Source organism: Salvelinus sp. IW2-2015, linkage group LG30 (assembly GCF_002910315.2).
Source record: "Salvelinus sp. IW2-2015 linkage group LG30, ASM291031v2, whole genome shotgun sequence".
NCBI lineage: Eukaryota > Metazoa > Chordata > Actinopteri > Salmoniformes > Salmonidae > Salvelinus > Salvelinus sp. IW2-2015.
In genome coordinates, this window is record NC_036869.1 from 22316104 (window position 1) to 22337108 (window position 21005).

The 21005-nt window shown below is 44.8% G+C and overlaps 2 protein-coding genes across 2 annotated transcripts in view; one reads left to right on the forward strand and one right to left on the reverse strand.

The window, feature by feature from the left end:
* Positions 1-21005, reverse strand: part of aard (alanine and arginine rich domain containing protein) — a 348357-nt gene that overhangs the window by 177811 nt on the left and 149541 nt on the right. The window lies entirely within an intron of this gene.
* LOC111955132 (exostosin-1b) overlaps positions 1-21005 on the forward strand; it is a 98165-nt gene that overhangs the window by 37146 nt on the left and 40014 nt on the right. The window lies entirely within an intron of this gene.

Consider the following 21005-nt stretch of genomic DNA (forward strand, 5'->3'; position numbering starts at 1 on the left):
TGTGCGTCTGTGTGTATGTGTGCGCGCACGTGTGTAGAGAAAATATGTGGGCAGCGGTGTTTCTGTGGAGGGGACTGTGTGGGCCGAGTTATTACATATTAATGATCTGCACACAGAGGAAATGAGAGGGGGTGAATTAACATACAAATCTATTTGAAAGCATACAAAATACATAACGCGCATGCATTACTTACCCGACTTGTTCAAAATAACTGATGCAGGTAAATGGAGTAATGTTCACATTTACATACTAACTAATCAGAAGGGCATTTTTACATTGTACATCCCAGTGGGTCTCAACACGTTTCTGAGGTAAAAAATAAAGATACAGCTGGTTGGAGAGCAAAATATCTCTTCTCTCCTTTTCTCTGTTTATTTCTGCCTCCTGTTGTTTTGTCTGCTCTTCGTAGACAGTTTTGACGGTCTCCTCTGTCTTCCCTTCCCCGCCATGGGAATTATTTAGGTCGCTGTGCCCCTGAAAGAGACAGGGGGAACCCTGACCACACGAGGTTGGTGGCACGTTAATTGGGGAGGATGGGCTTGTGGTAATGGCTGGAGCGGAATCAGCGGAACGGTATCGACCACATCGTTTCTATGCGTTTGCTGCCATTCCATTTGCTCCGTTCCAGCCATTATTATGAGCCGTCCTCCCCTCACCAGCCTCCACTGACCCTGACCTGGACATATTGGGGAGATGCCGATGTTCAGATAAGAATGAGATTCCTTTTTCTTCTTTTTATTTATTGGTTATCGGCCGACGCTGATATCGCGTCAAAAAGGCCAATATCAGCCGACAACATTGGTGAGCAGATAATATCGTTTTCTCAACCCTCATCTCTTTCCCTCCTTTTCTGTTCTTTAATGCATTCTTCCTCGGTGTGGAAGCAGGTTGGTTGGCAGGTCTGACGTGCTGTTATGGAAATGATGGTTGAAGGAAACTCTGTGGACGCTGGGCGGCTTTGTGCTTTTGATTAGGCCTTTCGTCTTTGTCAATCACTGCCTGAGAGTGTGAGACGGTGGTGGCGCACACACACACAGCCTAATATGCATGCTAAGGACCCAGAACCATGCGTGTTTTCTGTAAACGACCCGACGTGGCTTAGCAGATCTAAGGCGATACTTGATCGTTCCTTGAATGACGAAACGGAGGAGTGAGATGAGGGAAAGTCAAAAACAAGAGGGCCGATCGATTCAGACGCCCTCACAGAAATGCAGCATTGATTTGCCCCTGGAGGGTCAGCGCCGAAAAGCCCAAAGCTTGGCTGCCTGCGCCTCGCTCACTCCGGCTCCAGCCAAAGAGTTTGTATCCCTCCCAGGTCGCTCTCCATAATGCTTTGATAACTTTAAGAAAAGGGGGAACGCTTTATTGTGTCTGACTCTTTAATCATATTAAGTGATGGGTGGGAATCAGTGCGCAACACACACACACACACACTAGCTCTCTCTCACTGGCACACACATTTACAGTTGAAGTTGGATGCTTACATACACCTTAGCCAAATACATTTTAAACTCAGTTTTTCACAATTCCTGACATTTAATCCTAGTAAACATTTCCTGTCTTAGGTCAGTTAGGATCACCACTTTACTTTAAGAATGTGAAATGTCAAAATAATAGTAGAGAGAAGGATTTATTTCATCACATTCCCAGTGGGTCAAAAGTTTACATACACTCAATTAGTATTGGGTAGCATTGCCTTTAAATTGTTTAACTTGGGTCAAACATTTCGGGTAGCCTTCCACAAGCTTCCCACAATAAGTTGGGTGAATTTTGTCCCATTCCTCCTGACAGAGCTGGTGTAACTGAGTCGGGTTTGTAGGCCTCCTTACGCGCACATGCTTTTCCAATTCTGCCCACAAATGTTCTATAGGATTGAGGTCAGGGCTTTGTGATGGCCACTCCAATACCTTGACTTTGTTGTCCTTAAGCCATTTTGCCACAACTTTGGAAGTATGCTTGCGGTCATTGCCCATTTGGAAGACCCATATGCAACAAAGCTTTAACTTCCTGACTGATGTCTTGAGATGTTTCTTCAATATATCCACATAGTTTTCCTCCCTCATGATGCCATCTATTTAGTGAAGTGCACCAGTCCCTCCTGCAGCAAAGCACCCCCACAACATGATGCTGCCACCCACGTGCTTCACGGTTGGGATGGTGTTCTTCGGCTTGCAAGCCTCCCCCTTTTTCCTCCAAACGCAATGATTTTGTTTCATCAGACCAGAGGACATTTCTCCAAAAGTTGCAAATCGTAGTCTGGCTTTTGTTAATGGTGGTTTTGGAGCAGTGGCTTCTTCCTTGCTGAGCGGCCTTTCAGGTTATGTCGATATAGGACTCGTTTTACTGTGGATACAGATACTTTGGTACCTATTTCCTCCAGCATCTTCACAAGTTCTTTTGCAGTTCTTCTGGGATTGATTTGCACTTTTCGCACCAAAGTACGTTCAAGTATAGGAGACAAGAGCGGTATGACGGCGATATGACGGCTGCGTAGTCCCATGGTGTTTATACTTGTGTTTTTGTTGTTTGTACAGATGAACGTGGTACCTTCAGGCGTTTTAGAAATTGCTCCCAAGGATGAACCAGACTTGTGGAGGTCTACTATTTTTTTCTGAGGTCTTGGCTGATTTCTTTTGATTTTCCCATGATGTCAAGCAAAGAGGCACTGAGTTTGAAAGTAGGCCTTGAAATACATCCACAGGTAGACCTCCAATTGACTCAAATTATGTCAATTAGCATTTCAGAAGCTTCTAAAGCCGTGACATAATTTTCTGGAATTTTCCAAGCTGTTTAAAGGCACAGTCAACTTAGTGTATGTTAACTTCTGACCCACTGGAATTGTGATACAGTGAATTATAAGTGAAATCTGTCTGTAAACAGTTGTTGGAAAAATTACTTGTCATGCACAAAGTAGATGTCCTAACTGACTTGCCAAAACAATAGTTTGTTAACAAGAAATGTGTGGAGTGGTTGAAAAACTATATATTTTTTAATGACTCCAACCTAAGTGAATATACATTTCTGACTTCAACTGTAGGTTCACATGTTAATTTTCTTATACACACACACACMCACCCTTCTTGCCACCTGATTGCTTTCCCATTTTTCTTGCTTGGAAAGATTTATGGTTTTGGAGGACGTTAGAGACAGGCTATTACTATCACTCCATGAGCTCTTTGAACTCATCAGTCAGACAAAGTGGCGAAAGTGCAGTGTCGTTCGGAGAGAGCTGCACGCTCCTGCTTTTACTTTTGTGTCCTGTTCACCCTCAGCTGTGCTCTACAATTATTCCACAGGTTGTTTGCCCTACTAGCTGGGAACTACCTGCCTTGTAGACCTAGGTTAGTGTGTGTTAGCGTCAAGCTAAGGCTGTTTTGCTAGTCGAGTGCCGTTAAGTCTTTTTTTTCTCCTTTTGAAAGACTAAAAGGGGGAATGTGGGARAGTATGAGTGCAGGGCGCTATCACTTCTGTCTTCCCTTCCAAACTGTAACAYGCGCCTCGAGCGTTTAATATTGCCCGCTCAAATTTGCTATGCACAACAACATTTTAAAGCACTGTTTGCTCGGCCAGTTATCGCCATTTGAGTCTCAGGGAGAGCCTGCATTCCGTTTTGATGTTTGCGGCTTGCCGTAGTTATCCCTATGAGGCACTTAATCTTCCTCCCTACTCCAGTGTCAGCAGTTCCTGTGTGTATTGCTGAGGGGAGAGCGCTTGTCAACTCCTGTCAGTCGAGCATTGTTGAGCTGTTGTCGGTCTGTCCCACTACACGGTACTAGGCCACACTGTCTTGGCGTCAGCCCAATAATCCTAATTGTAAGTGACTAGGCCCAGTTTGAAAAGTATGGAGATGAGACAGCGTTACTTGCTCCGTCGTCTCTCGAAGGTTTGAGGACAGTCGTCGAGTAGTAGCAAGACGACTTAATGGCTGATAAATTAACGGAGCCTATATTTCACGTGCAATTGTTTGTGTTCCTTACTGAGGACGAGTACGTTTTCATGTCATTTTCTTCCTGTTTAAAGCTGCGTACTTGGCATTTAGTGCTTTACGCGCTGATAAAACCAAGCATCCATTTCACCTCCGCCTCTACAACCAACAAGCCAGAATGTCACACTTATCTTCTTGAGACAGAMAATTAGCTCAAGGGGCGAGTGTTTACCCTTCACTCTCCAAGCACCGAGTTCACACAGACGTGTGCATTAACACAGTATTAGCCAGCTGAAGAGGGAGTCATCATGTATGTCCCGGGTACATAGCCAACACGTACGAAGGCTCTCACTGCTCCCCTCTGTGGCCGTGTGTGATGGAGTGCTCGTCTGATAGCGTGTGTGCTCACCGATAAGTAACCTCTCTCTCAAGGGACTCATGAATAAAAAGCCAGTGAGTACTCTCCCTCCGTAGCGACAGCTCTGACTGCGGTGCTCTGGTGTCCCGCGTTAAGTAACCAAATCACAGCTAGGGATATAGGCTACTGCTCTTTAGTAACCGAAGCAGAGCGCCTTTTCTGTCAGGTAGCCGCTTTTTACAACACGGCTGAAGGATTGGTTCATGTTGAGTAACCTGAGCACCGCTTTACATTACCACCACCAGCTAGCGGTCCTCATTGATAATCAAATCACAGTTGGAGTTGTTTTTCCTCTCACTTCAACAATCAATGCGTAGCTCGGGCTTAGGCCTATTAAGTAATCGAATCACATCAGTCGTATCACCCTTTTCAAAAGCCAATTCAAAACGTGGACAGTCCTCTTAAAGATCCCCAGACCCAGTATATCCCCTATGGCGTGTGTGTGTGTCTCTGTCTTTTGGTGTCTAGATTGTTTTGTTTCCTCTCTCGCCTCAGTCTCCTTGACTGCCACCGCCCTGCCGTCCCTCCTCTACAAAGCCTTCCTGTTCTCCATAGGAGACTCTGGGTCAAGGGAAGCCGCTCCGACCGCCTTTATTTGGAGCTGTGCCAGCGGTGTGTGTGTGTGTGTGTGTGTGTGTGTGTGTGTGTGTGGTGACAAAGAAAGGGCTTTGCTTTAGAATGAGCCCTCTGTCTGTCAAACGGAGAAACGCTAGGCCGATGGGTATCTGAGAGGGTACTATAGCGGGGGACCTAGTAACCAACCGCATACACAGCTTCTTCTCTGGCCTCGCAAGACGGCAGCCAGACAACGCCGCTTTAGGACCTGTCCGTCTTCCCAGAGGTGGAGAGGTGTGCTGGGCCTTTTGTAAGCAGAGATTTTGATATGGCCGTTTTGAATTCTGGGTCTCGGGGCGATATCTTGGATTTTTGAATCTGACATTGATTGAGCAATCGAGCTTTGCTTGCGAATGCCCCGACCATTTTTGTTCAACCTCCTTATTTGCATAAAGAAGATAGTTAGAATTGGTGAGCTTTCCTGATGATTTTGGGTATTATCATCACAGTTAGGAAATCTGCACTTTTCTACAGTCGGGGAGGTAATGCATGACCGTGAATGCAGACTGTTGTCTTGATGAGGGATATACATGGCTGGCTAACTATGAGTACCCATCACTGGGGTTCGTGGTGGCTGGGATTAAGCTAGAGTGATGAGCCAATTTTAAGTTTAGCCGGTGTGGCTGATTTTTACTGACGCTTACAACGAAAAGGGTCATTTTGCTCTAATAAATGCTGCTGAGTGTGGCGTTGCTCAGTTTAAACGTCCTTTTTTTAAAGATGAGCTCACATTGTTTACCATTTTGTAGAACTTCGGATTAGACATCTGCCAAGGTCATTTAAAGTCATTGTTGTCAAAACACTGGGAGTCATGAATGGGACAACCTCACCAGGATGTTGAAAGTATGTCTGTCAAAACTGACTGGGATCATTGGGTCCAATTTTTAGCAATGCTCACTGATGYGGATAATCAGACATGAACACACAGAGACGCAAAACTAAACTCTGTGGCCTACACACACACACATTAGTTAAACTCTGTGGCCTGCCCACCTGAATTGAAACTTTTTAGTTCAGCTCGGCCTATTTACCTACAGACCGCTCGCAAGTAGGTCGCGCGCACAAAACCTCATCACRCAACATACGCTCCGCTCACTTATACAAACCATATGCTTAGTCAAGCTCAATTATCATTGTGAGAGGAATGGAATGAAATGGCTTCTAAACTTATAATTAAAATCGTCATCAGCATTGACCTATTTTTCGTCCAGACCAGCATCCACAWACTAGGAAAAACTGAATCATTGAAAGAATTTCTCCTCAGCCCTCGTTCTCCTACACCGCATGGTTACAAGTGTGCAAGAGAATACCTATGTAATAAAAAATTAAACTGCATTCCATGTCATGGACAGCAGCCAGATGGTGCTTTGACAGTCGGGCCTGATTCTGACGCCTTAGGCGAGACCCCAAAATTGCCGCCCTCCTCCTATCCTCACAAAACTAGAATAGTGTAGCCTCAGTGTCGGCCCGCWATGCAATTTTATGTTGTACCGTTTGTGAAGCAGGCAGTTGCATTTATTATCCTAGGCTTAAGACTAATCATTTTCGGCTATTTTAAGATCTGCATATCAGCTACCCAAGTTTATCAGGAGTTATTTTGAGCCTAGTTGCAATGGGAATCAATGTGTTTACACAGTTGGAAATGCAGAAGTGTTTTTTTTCTTCTTCGCTATGATCAGCTTGTCAGAAATGTATGAATAGGCCTACAATTGAAATCACTGATTCATGACAATTTAGGCCATGGAGTGAAACTCACGGAAATGAGTAGCCTAATTTCATTCCATATTGCCCTTACATGTCCTGTTTTTAGGATATTTTGTATGTATGTGTAAACACACTCAAAAGTTTGGGGTCACTTAGAAATGTCCYTGTTTTCCATGAAAACATACATGAAATGTGTTGCAAAAAGAATAGGAAATATAGTCAAGACATTGACAAGGTTATAAATAATGATTTTTTTTATTGAAATAATAATTGTGTCCTTCAAACTTTGCTTTTGTCTAAGAAATCTGAAAACATTTCACCCCATGCTTCCTGAAGCATCTCCCACAAGTTGGATTGGCTTGATGGGCACTTCTTACGTACCATACGGTCAAGCTGCTCCCACAACAGCCCAATAGGGTTGAGATCACCTCAAACTTGAGGCCATAACACTTTTTTCCAATCTTCCTCTGTCCAGTGTCTGTGTTCTTTTGCCCATCTTAATCTTTTATTTTTATTGGACAGTCTGAGATGGCTTTTTTAAAACTCTGTCTAGAAGGCCAGCAGTGTTTTGTGGGTACTATTTAATGAAGCTGACAGTTGAGGACTTGTGAGGCATCTGTTTCTCAAACTATACACTCTAATGTACTTGTCCTCTTGCTCAGTTGTGCACCGGGGCCTCCCACTCTTTCTATTCTGGTTAGAGCTAGTTTGCGCTGTTCTGTGAAGGGAGTAGTTCACAGCGTTGTACGAGATCTTCAGTTTTTTTTGCAATTTCTMGCATGGAATARCCTTCATTTCTCAGAACAAGAATAGACTGACAAGTTTCAGAAAAGTTCTTTGTTTCTGGCCATTTTGAGCCTGTAATCAATCCCACAAATGCTGATGCTCCAGATACTCAACTAGTCTAAAGAAGGCCAGTTTTATTACTTCTTTAGTCGGCACAACGTTTTCGGCTGTGCTAACATAATTGCAAAAGGGTTTTCTAATGATCAATTAGCCTTTTRAAATKATAAACTTGGATTAGCTAACACAATATGCCATTGGAACACAGGAGTGATGGTTGCTGATAATGGGCCTCTGTACGCCTATGTATATATTCCATACAAAATCTGCCGTTTCCAGCTACAATAGTCATTTACAACATTAACAATGTTTGCAGTGTATTTCTGATCAATTTGATATTTTAATGGACAAAAGTGACAAAAAAATGTATTTCAAAAACAAGGATATTTCTAAGTGACTTTTGAACGTGTGTGTGTGAGTTGAATCGCATTTTATTTGATAAAGTGCCATTTAGGCTATATGATCGCAGACACGGACGTGCATGATGAAAGGCTACAGAAAAACCACAGGCTACTTCTCTTTCTACTATAGGCTACATGATTTATGTTAGGTTACTTGAGTGTTGGTGGGGCGCTGCAGCGCATCGTCTCTCCAACAGTACACTGGAGGGGCGCGTTGGGCATGGACAAATTTTCATTGCTTTGGGCAGAATTATGTTAGGTGTTATATATTGTTGGTGTGCCTCTTGGCCAGTTTAGCTCAGAAAAAGCTGCCCTCGTCAATCTTCCACCCTAATCCTGCCTAATGGGCGGGCCGACCCTGTTGACAGTGCAGCGCTGCTACAGTAACAGCCGTTGATGGATGTCAGTTGAAACGTCCCTCGGCTGGAGCTGAGTGAGATCCACATCCCTTTTGAGTTGTTAAAAGGTGAATCCGTACTCCTCATTTGCCAGGTTAAGAGTTTGTCGTCGTTGAAATGCGAATGCCGCAGGAAAAAAACGGAGCCGCACTTGAAACAAACATTAATCACGTTCTTCTATTCCTTAGTGCCTACTCAAGAGGGGTGCAGAAAATACCTAAAGCGAGATAAAGTGGAAGGGAAATAGGCCTAGCAGCTACCCCAAGAGCTTTCTCAGCCTTTAATTAGGGCCTGTTTTTTCCTTTATGCCTCTGTTTTCTCCTGAGTCTACTTCTTGTCGTGTTTGTTTTTTTTGCAATTTGTCGCTAACGATAGGAGGATAGGAGTGATTATTATCTGATTGGGGATCGGGCCTCCAAGTTGAGAATCCATCTTTTTCTTTCCTTCCAAGTCTCACCATGAAGCTTTCCTCGGAGGAGTTTCCAACGCAAATATTCATAAAGACACTAATGAGATCTCTCTGACGCCTCAAAGACAACCCCCCCCCGCCACCAACACGGGTAACCGGAGAGCGTTAGCGCTTATGCTAACGCTTGGTTCTGCCTTTTTCTGTGCAGGTTTTCACATGCCTCCATTGTCACCTCAGCTGCTCTTCGAAAGAATGAAATACCCGGAGTGTCTAAATATAAATCTCAAACTTTTTATTTCCCCAGATGTTGCATTGGAAATTAGATCGCTTCGGTTTTACCGACTGTGCTTTTTTTCTTCTCCATTTGCTTTTAAATCTCCCTTTTTTTTCAATTTAATACTTAGTGCCGGTGGTGGTTTTGTCTCTGCTACGTTGTCTTTTTATCCAAGYACATAGTAGGCAATGTGCATAGGCTTTCTTTAGAAAACCTACAATCATCATGATGTGTAATAGGTGGGGTGGGGGGTCCAATGGTGATACTCACAGGTACCTCACAGTTTCTCATGATTAGATATTTATTTTTATGGCTCAGTGTATATTGCTAATCATGGCTGCTGGTTATTCTCAATGTCGGCGACGCAACAATAAAGCACACATTGCGCTGTTAACTGACCCAAGTGACCCATATGTGAAATGGGTCGTCTCTGGCTTGTATACTGGAAAATCTCCAAGATGGCGGTACATTTTTTCAAAGCTGTGGCTTACAATGCCTGAGATGTACCATCTTGTATGATTGTCTGAGGCAGCGGGTTACAGGAGTGTGTCGGCCTTTTAGTTCACTCCTCTGTGACGTGTGTGTATTGTAGTATACCAATGTTATGCATGTGTGTGGGGAACACTTCTTCAGCTCGAAAACCCTGGCAAGTCGATCGAGGCCCTGTTATGTTTGATTGCGAAGCCTGAAGAGAGGAAAGCTTGTGTGGTCTGAYGGTTGGAAGCTCCGGCACGCATGTGAGAAATGGCTGTCCAGCGGGCTCGGCTTTGAGCTCGAAAGAGCAGGAGGGGGCCGTGCGTTTAACCCAAGGTCAATCATAGAGAGAGGGAGAGCGGGTGATCTAGATAGGGAGAAGAAGCCTTCTCGGCGCTGTAAATGGTTTCTTCAACTCCTTTGAACTGYGTCAGCGTTGCACAGAGGGACTCCCGGGACTTGCGCTGCCTTTTTCGATAGGAGCGCTAGTTAAAGTGGAGGGTGCGAGCTCTCGCAGTGTACGTTACTGATGACACCTTTTTAACCTGCCATTTTCATTGCCTATCATTAGCGTTTTAGCTGAAACTCTTACGATTCTACGAAAACCTGACAGTGCTTAGTAGGAGACTCATTCTAGGGTTTCTTTCCTTGGCATTTACCCATCCATCAAAGGTTCTGCTGTCATGTCATCATGGCTTGCTGTTAGGCTAAGCCATCTGTCCACCTGTGTCCGTGTCAGTCGTTCTCACTGAATTATCCTCGGACATCAGCGGCTGTGTTTTGTCGAGTTKACTTTTTTGACTTCAAAGCCAAGGGAGTGAAAGCAGAGAGATGGGCCTGATAAGACGGAGCCGACCGAAGGAGGCCGGGCCCCAGTTATTTCCCTTAGCCTAATTGCCCTAAACTGCATCTGGGCCTGCAAGCACCATTTTCTCTTCACATTGCTCTATTGTTATGATTAGCATTACCATTAGCCGTTATTACAATGGTAATTACAGTCACTGTTGGAGCCAAAGCAGTTAGCCAGGCCTATTATGAGAGACAATGGTTTACTTGCTCTCTGAGTTGTTTCTCCAGTGGCTTGTGCTAACTTAGTCGACGGACATTGCTGAGCTCTTAGTGCCTTGGTGACGTTATGACTTTCAGAGGCAGATTGTCTCGATTGTCAGAGGGGGTGGCTAACAATGGCGGCTCCTCAAACACCTCATTTGCAGGGAATTACATGGTTGGATAGGAGTCGACAGCTTCTCGCTGAGACGGATCAAAGCACTAGATTACTCTTCCTCACCACGGTGAGGGGGAAAGACCAAGATTATGCATTCAAGATGAGTGTCTATGATATAGGACTGAGTGCGTGTGTGTGTGTGTGTGTGTGTGTGTACCCCACAAAGAGAAATCCGTATGTAGTGTTTGAGAATATGCATGGGCTGCTTGCGAACAGAGATAGTCGCGGCGTAATTGCCACTATTAATGCTTCGTTCTCTTCCCCCTTCCCTTACTCCATCTCTCTCTTTTCCCGACCAACTCGCCTTCAGCTTCTCCCTTTTTGAAATGAAGAAGTTTGCATTCTGAGTGACTGAAGTCATGGCTCTCTGGCAACAATATCCCTCCGTTGTCGATTCCAARGGTAAACTCTGCTTGATTGCACACTGCGGGGGGGAAATACTCTCTGGCGTGCTGAATGAAAGGTGAAATGGGACACAGCCCTGAAGGAGAATTTAGTATGTCCAGTTACTGGGTTTAGGAGCCGTGGTTCCCAGGAGGTTCCTATGCGACACCGCGACAGGAATAGACCCGGCTTCAGGAATTTAAATTACAATACGGTCATTTAGCTGGTGCTCTTATTCAAAGCGACGTACGGTCCAGGCACACATTCAGTAGTTGCGACCCATGCAGGAATCAAAGCCACAACTCTGGTGGTGTTGGCACCATGCTCCAGCCAACTGTGCGATCGGAACCCAACCTCAGGAGTGTAGATTCATGCGACCAATAGATCCCAATCTATTACGGTGTCATGACCTCTGGCCTATTAGTTTAATGCTTTTCTACTATATTTGATGGTCTATTACATATTTAGTGCATATGTCAAACATCAATTGTCCTCCATCTCTTGCTTAATACCGATTTGACCCCCTAGCCCTTACCCCCTATGCATTTCTGAAGATCTGAGAGGGATGCAATGTATGCTCGAATTCCACCTATAGCAGATCAGAGAGCAAAGTAGAGTTATTACCGTATTGCTTAGGCCTTCCTTTCCAATCCTCTTGGATTATAAGGGCTAGGAGTCGGGATCGATTTGGGATGGGGGCCGTCTGTCTCACACTCCCGTCTATCTGMAAGTGAGACAAAGTAAGCCTCTGTGGTCCATCAGAAACAGGTTGCTAGGAGACTACTTAGTCGTCTGTATTATTGACTTATGATTCCCCGCCCCCGTCTTCTCTCTTCAGCCTTAGCGGGTTCATCGCTGGAAGTCGAGGCTAGCATTCAAGCTCCCTTTCTCATTCAATGTGAAACACATTCCTTCTCTATCCGATCCTTATTGGGATTTGATGATTCAATCTACAGTCGGTTCAGTCTGAAATGCGCCCTCTTAATTATAACTTGGGTACAAAGTGAAGCGTGACGAAGTTCGGTGATTTCTTGTTCTGAGTAGGTTTGTCTGACACAAGGTCGGACATACAGTTCTTCCGCCTCTTTAGTCTAGACTCCTGTAAAGAAGTCAAAGGGCTTCTATCTTTGGATGAGCTATTTCTTTGGTTTCTGTGCGGAAGGTGTTTCTCGTCAAATAATCTCTATTTTTCTGAGGTTTCTGCATGAAAGGTCTTTCTTTGGAGACTTACTTTCTGGACTTTCACTGTAGTTCCTGCCTGTGAGCCTAGTTTTGGCAAGGTTGTTTTACTGCAATGTGTGCTGCTGGGTCTTTCACTCTAGTCTCTTGAGTGTGAGGGAGATTCACTGTAGATTTAGCTACTTTGTGTTTGGGTGGTTCTGTTTTGGTCTGTGTGTGGGACTGTGGGTTTCTTGTATCTGCCATCTCTCTGTTGTCTCTCGTGTGACCCTCTCCTGGCCCTGTCTGTGAACAGCCCCTCTCCTCTGGGGCCCAGCCGCCCTGAGAACACAGCTGCAGGACGGCCGCTTCTCCGCCTGATCTCGCCGTCGAGTGCTCAGGAACAGCTGTTCCCCGTACAGCTCTCCTCGTCTCAGACGGCGCCACTACACCAGGGGCTGCTCACTGCTCTCACCTTGGGCTTAAAGGGGGGGGGGGGGGGGGTCACACACACACACACACACAGCCACAAAGCGAACAACACCGTTCAAAGACTACCACCACCCCCTGCCTTTTTGTTTTTTGGGCTAGGGACCAGAGTGCTCTTTGACCCCACTGACCCGACCCTAGGTTCCACCCAGGCTTCAGCCCCTAAGATGGGTCATATGAGACCAGACGGCTAGCCAGGCTCATGACCAAGATGTGTTGGTTGTAGCCAAAGGCCACCTTCTCTAGTGGCATTAGTCAGATCAACAGACGAGAAACAATGCACAGAAACAATGACTCCTTTCTCTCGGGGTCGAATCCTAAGTCCTAGCTTGAGGTCTGTGGGAATAACTCAAATTTTCCCACAAATCTCCCCAATGCATGATTCATTCAGACCTATGCGAAAGTAAGGGCTCCGTGCGCACATTTTCACATCCGGATTAAGCCCTTTATAAAAACAGTGGGAGCATTTTGTATTGAATTAGATTTTTTTTTCTGAGTCATTTTTAATTGAACCATTGTCATACTGACGTCTTTTCTCCTCTCGTTCTATGATTCATGTTGCTCCTGTGTCTTGGTACTTTGTAAGCCTCTCAACTGCACACACACACACACACCCCTTTTGATTCCTGGAGGCACTGCAAGTGAATTGGGCCCTTCAAAACACCACACAGCCAGCCAGCACTCTGCTCTCATTCACCCTCACTCTGTCAGGCATTATCCCTGTGCAGCTCTCCTCTGTTATACAATGTGAGGGTTTGCTGCTTCACCTTTTGGATATGTCRGACTCACGCCGAGCATGATTGCTAGGGTTGGAGTGTAAGAGAGAGAGCGGAATTGTTTGTCYTGGTGTGTGTTGAAGAGAGTGCGACTCTAAATACTACTGTTCAAATGTACTGTGACTGTTTATGCTAGGGCATCGTATCCCGAAACCTTCAGCGATCTCAGCCACCCAACACATCCAAACTCCGACCCAGGCTATCTTTATTCATTCACCCATTTATCTTTCTATTTGGGAGTCTGTGTTTTATTGTACTTTATCTCATGCTGTGCTGCAACTGGGGGGTGCATATGGCCCTGAGTGTGTGGTTTTAGCCTTTTTAAAGGGAATTGTTATTTGAGTTTAATTAGGTTTCCAGTCACCTTTCTTGAGGAGTGGCGCTAGAGGCAGATGGGACCAGGGCCATATGCACTGGGATTTTACTAGCTACCCATGTTCTGCACATGAGTTAGTGTATGTGTGTGTGTGTTTCCCTCCATATTTATATGGTTAGTGTGCTGCAGATAAAAGGCTAAAGATGGCCTCTGCTATCTATTCCAGCAGCTCTGACAAATGTTTAAAAGGAGGCTGAGGCGATGCATGTGCTGTCTAAATCCAAGGCTGTCTCTCTCACGGACGGCACGCACACATGCATGACACACACACTGCGTCACCGTGAGGGCCATCTGGAAGTGAAGTGCACTGCAGTATGAGACACAGCTGGTCTCCAGTGTGTATGCAGACGGTCTGGACCGCCGATGTGACTCAGGGCCCCGAACAAGGAGCCAATCGCAGTGACTGTAAAGTGGTTTGTGTGTGTGTCAGACTACATGTGAACTGTCTTGGTGCTGTGTGACTTGCGTATGTGTGCGTGGCTGTGTGCATTGTTAGGCGTGAGTAACTTTAAGCATTTTGCTGCACCCACTATAACATCTGCTAAACTGTGTACGTGACCAATAAAACTTTGATTTGAAGTGTGTTGGGGGGAGTTGAGAGTCCCTCTAAAAGTCCCCCCTTATCCTCTGGAGGGAGCGATAGTCATTGGGGACTGAGTACTAGGCAGATACTAAATGTAACTGAAAAATTGCCTCAATCTGTTTGCTGTGGGAAACAGCTAGGGAAAAAACGGAGAGAGCAAATTGAAAAAATTGCATTGGATAAAGCTGTCACAGTGAATTAGTATCTCGGCAGGAGGGRCCCTTGTTATCGGTGTATTTGTCAAATATTCAGGCTTACACATGTGACAGGGGAATGGTAGGCTAGGAGGAAATGCTGGGAGGGGGTATGAGGTATAAGTGGGAAACTGATGCATTTGGCTGTCTAGAAGTTAGCATGCCATACAGGCTGTGTCACTGACTTCACTACCTCTAGCTACGCTTAAACATTCAATGTTTCTTTTTATGGTAGCATAGCTAAGCTAGCTAAGACCTTGACAAAACATTCCTGAGGTAACTGTTTTGGTTTTGAGTCCTTGTTTGGAGTTACTCAGCCTTCCAAGTCACAGCACGCTAATGCTAACTAGCTAGCCATCGTCATTTGCAGATTGCTCAAGAAATGTTCCACTTTCTCCCTGGAGTACTGACAATAACCCAAACTTTATTACTTGTTTGCATATGTTTGCATAATAAAGACAATTATAATGTAAAAACAAAAYGGGCTAATTGCCATTTAGACAACTATATATATATATATATTTGACTRTAGTTAGGTGTGACTGACACTGATGGTCGGTTCTTAGGTGTAGTCCCTATAACTCGATGAACAAAGTGTCTTGTGTCTTCCTACATGCATAATAGGGGAGTTTGTTGAGTTATAATAGGGGAGTTTGTTGCCTATTTAGAAAGGGAGACCTCTCTGAAAGTCAGTTGGTAAGTAAAGAGTAAGACTTGACTGGAGTCGACTGTAAGTGAGCGTAATCGGATTCCCCTGTGTGTAGCCAGACCTCACGGCCGTCATGGGACTCTGCACACAGCCTGTGTGTTTGTTTGGGGAAGCGGACCTCAGGGTTACGTTATGCTAGGATGCTAATTGGAACTAGCATAAGCTGGATAATGAGGCCTAATTAGGGTAATGAATTAGTTGTGGAGGAGAGCGTGCTGGAGCGAGGAGGAGAGAATACCGGACACACACCGCAGGGCATCCAGGGGAGTACAGGGGGCAGTGCTGAGCTCTTGGTGCTTTTTGAGGTCTGTTCGGTTTCTGTTCATTTTTTTCTCACGGTTTTCGACTATTTGGGTTGAATGCTGTAACACAGAATAAAACAAAAGTCCCATGATGGTAGTGACTGCTTATCACTTAATTTATTCACGTTGCTTTAATAAAAATATTTAAGTTGTGTACATTTGTTTTATTTGATTACTTTTTATTATTTAATTCCAAGTCATCTCTATAGAGTGCTGCCTATGCTGTCTGACAAAATCCCTATTTTGTAGTTCAAAGTAAATATGGCATACTTTTATGGCTGCTGAATACCAACGATCAATCACTTAGATCATGTATTTTCAGGTAGAGATACCTCGCGAAGCAACAGCTGCTCTCTTTATCACAACATCTCGTATTCTTCTCTCTCTGTAGCAGGCGTACAAGAAACAGACCCGAGTGGCGCAGCGGTCTAATGCACTGCATCTCAGTGCTAGAGGTGTCACTACAGACCCTGGTTCGATTCCAGGCTTTATCACAACCGTCTGATTGGTGGTCCCATAGTGCGGCGCACAATTGGTACAGCGTTGTTAGGGTTTGGCCGGGGTAGGCCGTCATTGTAAATAATAATTTATTCTGAACTGACTTGCCTAGTTAAATAAAGAAAAAAGTAGATGCACAATGGATTATGGTCATTGTAGTTAATTACCACGTTTTATGCCCTAAACTATGTACAATATTGGCCTGTTTGAAACTACAACTCCCTACTACATCGCACAGTTCAGGCTGAATCTGATTTGTCTCTAGAGAAACTATGCAATGTGCGCATTGAGCTCACAGGAGAGAGAAAAAGTAACGCAATGGAATTCAAATAATCGATCCGACTTGGGCCAGTTGTTTAAATACCCCAAAATAACCAACATTTAGGTTAAGTGCTCAGCACTAACAAGGGTTGAGGGTTACGGGGACATGTGTGCGCATGCACACTCAAACACACTAGTCAGTCACACCGCACTGCCTCCGTCCCTCATATTTACAGCCACACGTATATGGACAGCGATAATCGTTCTTGTGCAAACACACACCAACATATGTCCCTGATATACAGCACACAAGTACACTGCCTGTCTTAATCAGTCACATACTGTACCATGCAGCACATCGGCCTCACTCACAGGCACGCACACCATATGCTCAGTCTTAATCACTCCTACACCTATAAGCCTGTATACTAATTAGCTTTCTCAAACATGCACACACGTTCTGACTGGATCACTCATTTGCTTTGAATAATTCACTATCGCGCTCTCTCTTTCGCTCGCTCGCACACGCACACACACACCCACGGCCTCCAGGTCTGACCGGAGCATACAGCTAGCTCCCAGGCCTGACGCACTATATCACAGTGGCCATAAATCCTCCATGTTGCCGTGTTACTTCCATCCCCTCTCATTGTTACGATTAAGCCACACAGCTTCAGTCCTCACCGTCTTTGTGTCTTCAGACTGACTAAAACACATCCCAGCCCCCCTTCGGGCAATTCACGCACACGCAGCGCATACACACGGTAATTACACACGCAGCGCATACATACACACACACACACACACACACACGGTAATTACACACGCAGCGCGCACACACACTGGGAGAGAGACTAGAGATCTCTTAGGCTAATGTGACAACAGCCTCATGAAAGTCCTTAATTGGATCCTTTTCTCAGTGTTTTTGGAGAACATCGAGGTTGTTTGCGGTTTTGTGTTTTCATCACTTTAGAACGAGCGGGCCCGGAGGGAGGGTTTCCGACAGCTAGAGTCTGCCGGATACCCATACTGCATCGGGCCTGACGGCAGTGCACCGCTGGCGTCTTGCCCAGGCAAGCCCCCCCTCCCTGTCTAATGGAGGACTAAGGAAGGATCTTTGTTTCGGAAAGAGTTTCTTAAAAAAAAAAAAAATGGTAACACTGGTTTTTTAAAAACTGTGGTGATTTATTTATGTTTGTGCGTCTGGATTAAGTTCGGAACGCATGTAATTAAGTCACCCTACTAAGTGGAGGCACGAAGCGGTGGTTGCCATGGCAACTGTTGAAAGTTGTTCTTGGTGGGTCTGGTTGAGAGGGTCACCTAATTGCATCAGACCTGTGAAACACACACACACAAATTATTTAATTAGAGCTTATTTTCAGTTCCTCTCATCTGAATCATATTTTCTCAGGATTGTGCGATGTTGGCTTTATTTACCAGTGTTTTCACTCCAGGCACTACGCCCCTTACAATAGCCTACTCATATGCTGCCCCTTTCTCTTTTTTTTCTCCCTCTCTCATGGTCTTTCTCTTTATCTATCCCTCTTACACACACACACACACACACACACACACACACACACAGCCTGTGGGCTCCTCGGGTTCGCTCAGCAGTGGGTTTCCTCCTCAGCAGCTCAAGGTCAGCAGGATGACAAAGCTCTGCTGCTGTTACAGAGAAAAGGAAAATGGGATGGAGAAAGGAGAGCGAGCTCTACTGTACCCCTCAGCAGGGTCACTGGTCCCCGGCTAAGTGCCCCAGCAAGCCGGCTGAAGGGACAAGCAGTGGATAAGTCGGGTCTGGGCCACTCCTCTCTGGCTTTCACGGAGACATGATAGAAGAGATGGAGGGTAGAACCCCACAAGATGCTCTGCATTATCTGCAGAGATGGACCCATCAGTCAGTTGTCATAAGCTGACACTAGCTGTCATGACTGTTTAGGACATTATTATAACAGTGTTGGGCAGTCCTTGCTTCTGGATGCTGATCCTTGATCAGTTTTGTGTTAAATTAACAACCAGTAAGGGGAATTTAACTAATGTAAAACTGGTGACCCCCAAGCTGATCCTAGATCTGTATCTACAACCAACTTGTACCTGTAGCATTCCAACCTCTCTGTAGTTAAGAGGCACCAGAGCCAGTTGCCTGCCTGTCTGGCTGCCCGCTGCAGATCTGTCTATCTAGCTGGAKCTCTGTGTCTAGTATTTTATTAGGATCACCATTGGCTCCAGCTGCAGCTACTCTTCCTGGGTTCTACATAAAACATGGGTTTACACATAACGTTAAGGCCGTGGCTAAAGATGAGGAGTTTGCGCCCACACCCTGCCCCCACCCGCCCCTCCAGAAAACTCTTTCTTAAAGCCAGTCACTGGGATGACATTCCAACTTGGGATGGGGGGAGGTTTTAACGGGTGGAATAGTAGAGAACAATTTGAGGTTTACTCAGTACCAGTGCAAATACCATGGTACATATCGACACTCAATCATTATGGTACTTTTTTAATGGTAACTTTACGAACATATATTATGTACTGTAAATATAATTGAAACTTGTATCATTTATTGTAAATTGTGAAATAAGTATAGCCAGTTATAATTKTAATCGTCTAGCAGATAAGAAAATACTTTMARTATTTACCTGGCTAAAAGAGAAGGAATATGATCTATTGTTTACAGGAAACTCATTCAACAATTGTAGATTAACTTGTGTGGCTAAAGGTTGGGGGGTTGAAATATACTTCTCCCATGGGCAAAGAAACTCAAGGGTTGATGATATTAATTAACAATAATTTTGACCAGAATGCACCATCGAGAGCATTCTGACCGGTTGCATCACCGCCTGGTATGGCAACTGCTCAGTATCTGACCGTAAGGCGCTACAGAGGGTAGTCACTGGGGCCAAGCTTCCTGCCATCCAGGACCTCTGTACTAGGCTGTGTCAGAGGAAGGCCCAAACAATTGTCAGACTCCAGCCACCCTAGTCATAGACTGTTCTCTCTGCTACCGCACGGCAAGCTCTACCGGAGCACCAAGTCTATGTCCAAGAAGCTTCTACCCTGAAGCCATAAGACTCCTAAACATCTAATCAAATGGCTACCCAGTCTATTTGCATCCCCCGCACACCCTCTTTTACACTGCTGCTACTCTGTTATCTATGCATAGTCACTTTAATAACTCTACCTACATGGACCTACACGGACAGATTACCTCGACAAACCGGTGCCCTGCACATTGACTCTGTGCTGGTACCCCCTGTATATAGTCTCGCTATTGTTATTCTACTGCTGCTCTTTAATTACTTGTTCCTTTTATTTCTTATTTGTATTTTTTTAAACGGCATTGTTGGTTAGGGTTCTTGTAGGTAAGCATTTCTCTGTGAAATTCGACACGTGARTAACATTTTATTTGAAATAGCCCTTTCACTAATGTAAATTTGTAGTTTCATACTATCTTCGTACTGGACCCCCGTGGTAATCGAACCCACAACCCTGGCRTCGCAAGTGCAATGCTCTACCAACTGAGCTACACGAGAGTCTCGCCACGATATCAGCATATATGGCATAACTATGGCACCAGGCGATACACGCTCAGCTGCTTAGAACGTTGGGCTGGCCAGAGGTGGAACGTAGCAAAACAAACAACTAGTCCTGTGTAGCTCAGTTGGTAGAGCACGGGGGGTCCAGTGTCTAATAATGTTACTGAGTGCCTACGGATACAAACAGGCAGTCTGGCGACTTTCATCATCTTCTTAGCTCCTTAGTTACATGCAGCCAAATTCGGATACAAAACTCTTTATCCGTAGCCACTCAGTAACAACATTAGACAATTACAGCTGAAGGACAGAACTACATCAAATGAAATCGTACATAGCATTAATAGACAGGTACAGAACTACATACAGTGCATCTGAAATAGAATGCACACTTTCACATTCTTATGCCTTAGCAATCCATGCATCATGTACTCATGACGGCTACACTGCAGTCATCCATTTTGTTAGTTGCTTACTGTTAATCTCTAAGAACCAATTGCTCCGTAAACACTAGCGATAATCTCACATGAGGAATCGCCTGTGTCCTTGGTTCGCCCGTGTTTGACGTCCCGTACTATTCACGATCATAAATAATGTGATTCTTAGATGCGACTGAATGCAAGTGCAACGAAAACGACAATGGAAATGCAACCGTTACTCCAGCCAAGGCTTCAACCACAGTTTTCACCCTAGCGAGCGTGCCATTTCAGCTCATAAATGAGCTACAGATGGAGTTTCGCCGCACTAAGGCTTCAATTGAATCCTTCACTTCAACAACCGTGTTGGAGTTTTTCTCCGGCTAGAAATTCAATTTAATCCTTCACTTTAGCTACGTACGGGGACTTTTTAGAGATCCAGCACTCCATTCAATCAATTGAAATGCATAGACATGAACTTAAACCAGACATTTGCTGTGTTAATTTACTGACCAACATCTGTAAGCTAAAACCAGACTATCATATATATATATATATATATATATATATATATATATATATTATATAACATATCAGTATATCAACAAAGTGAGTCACCCCTCACATTTTTGGTAAATATTT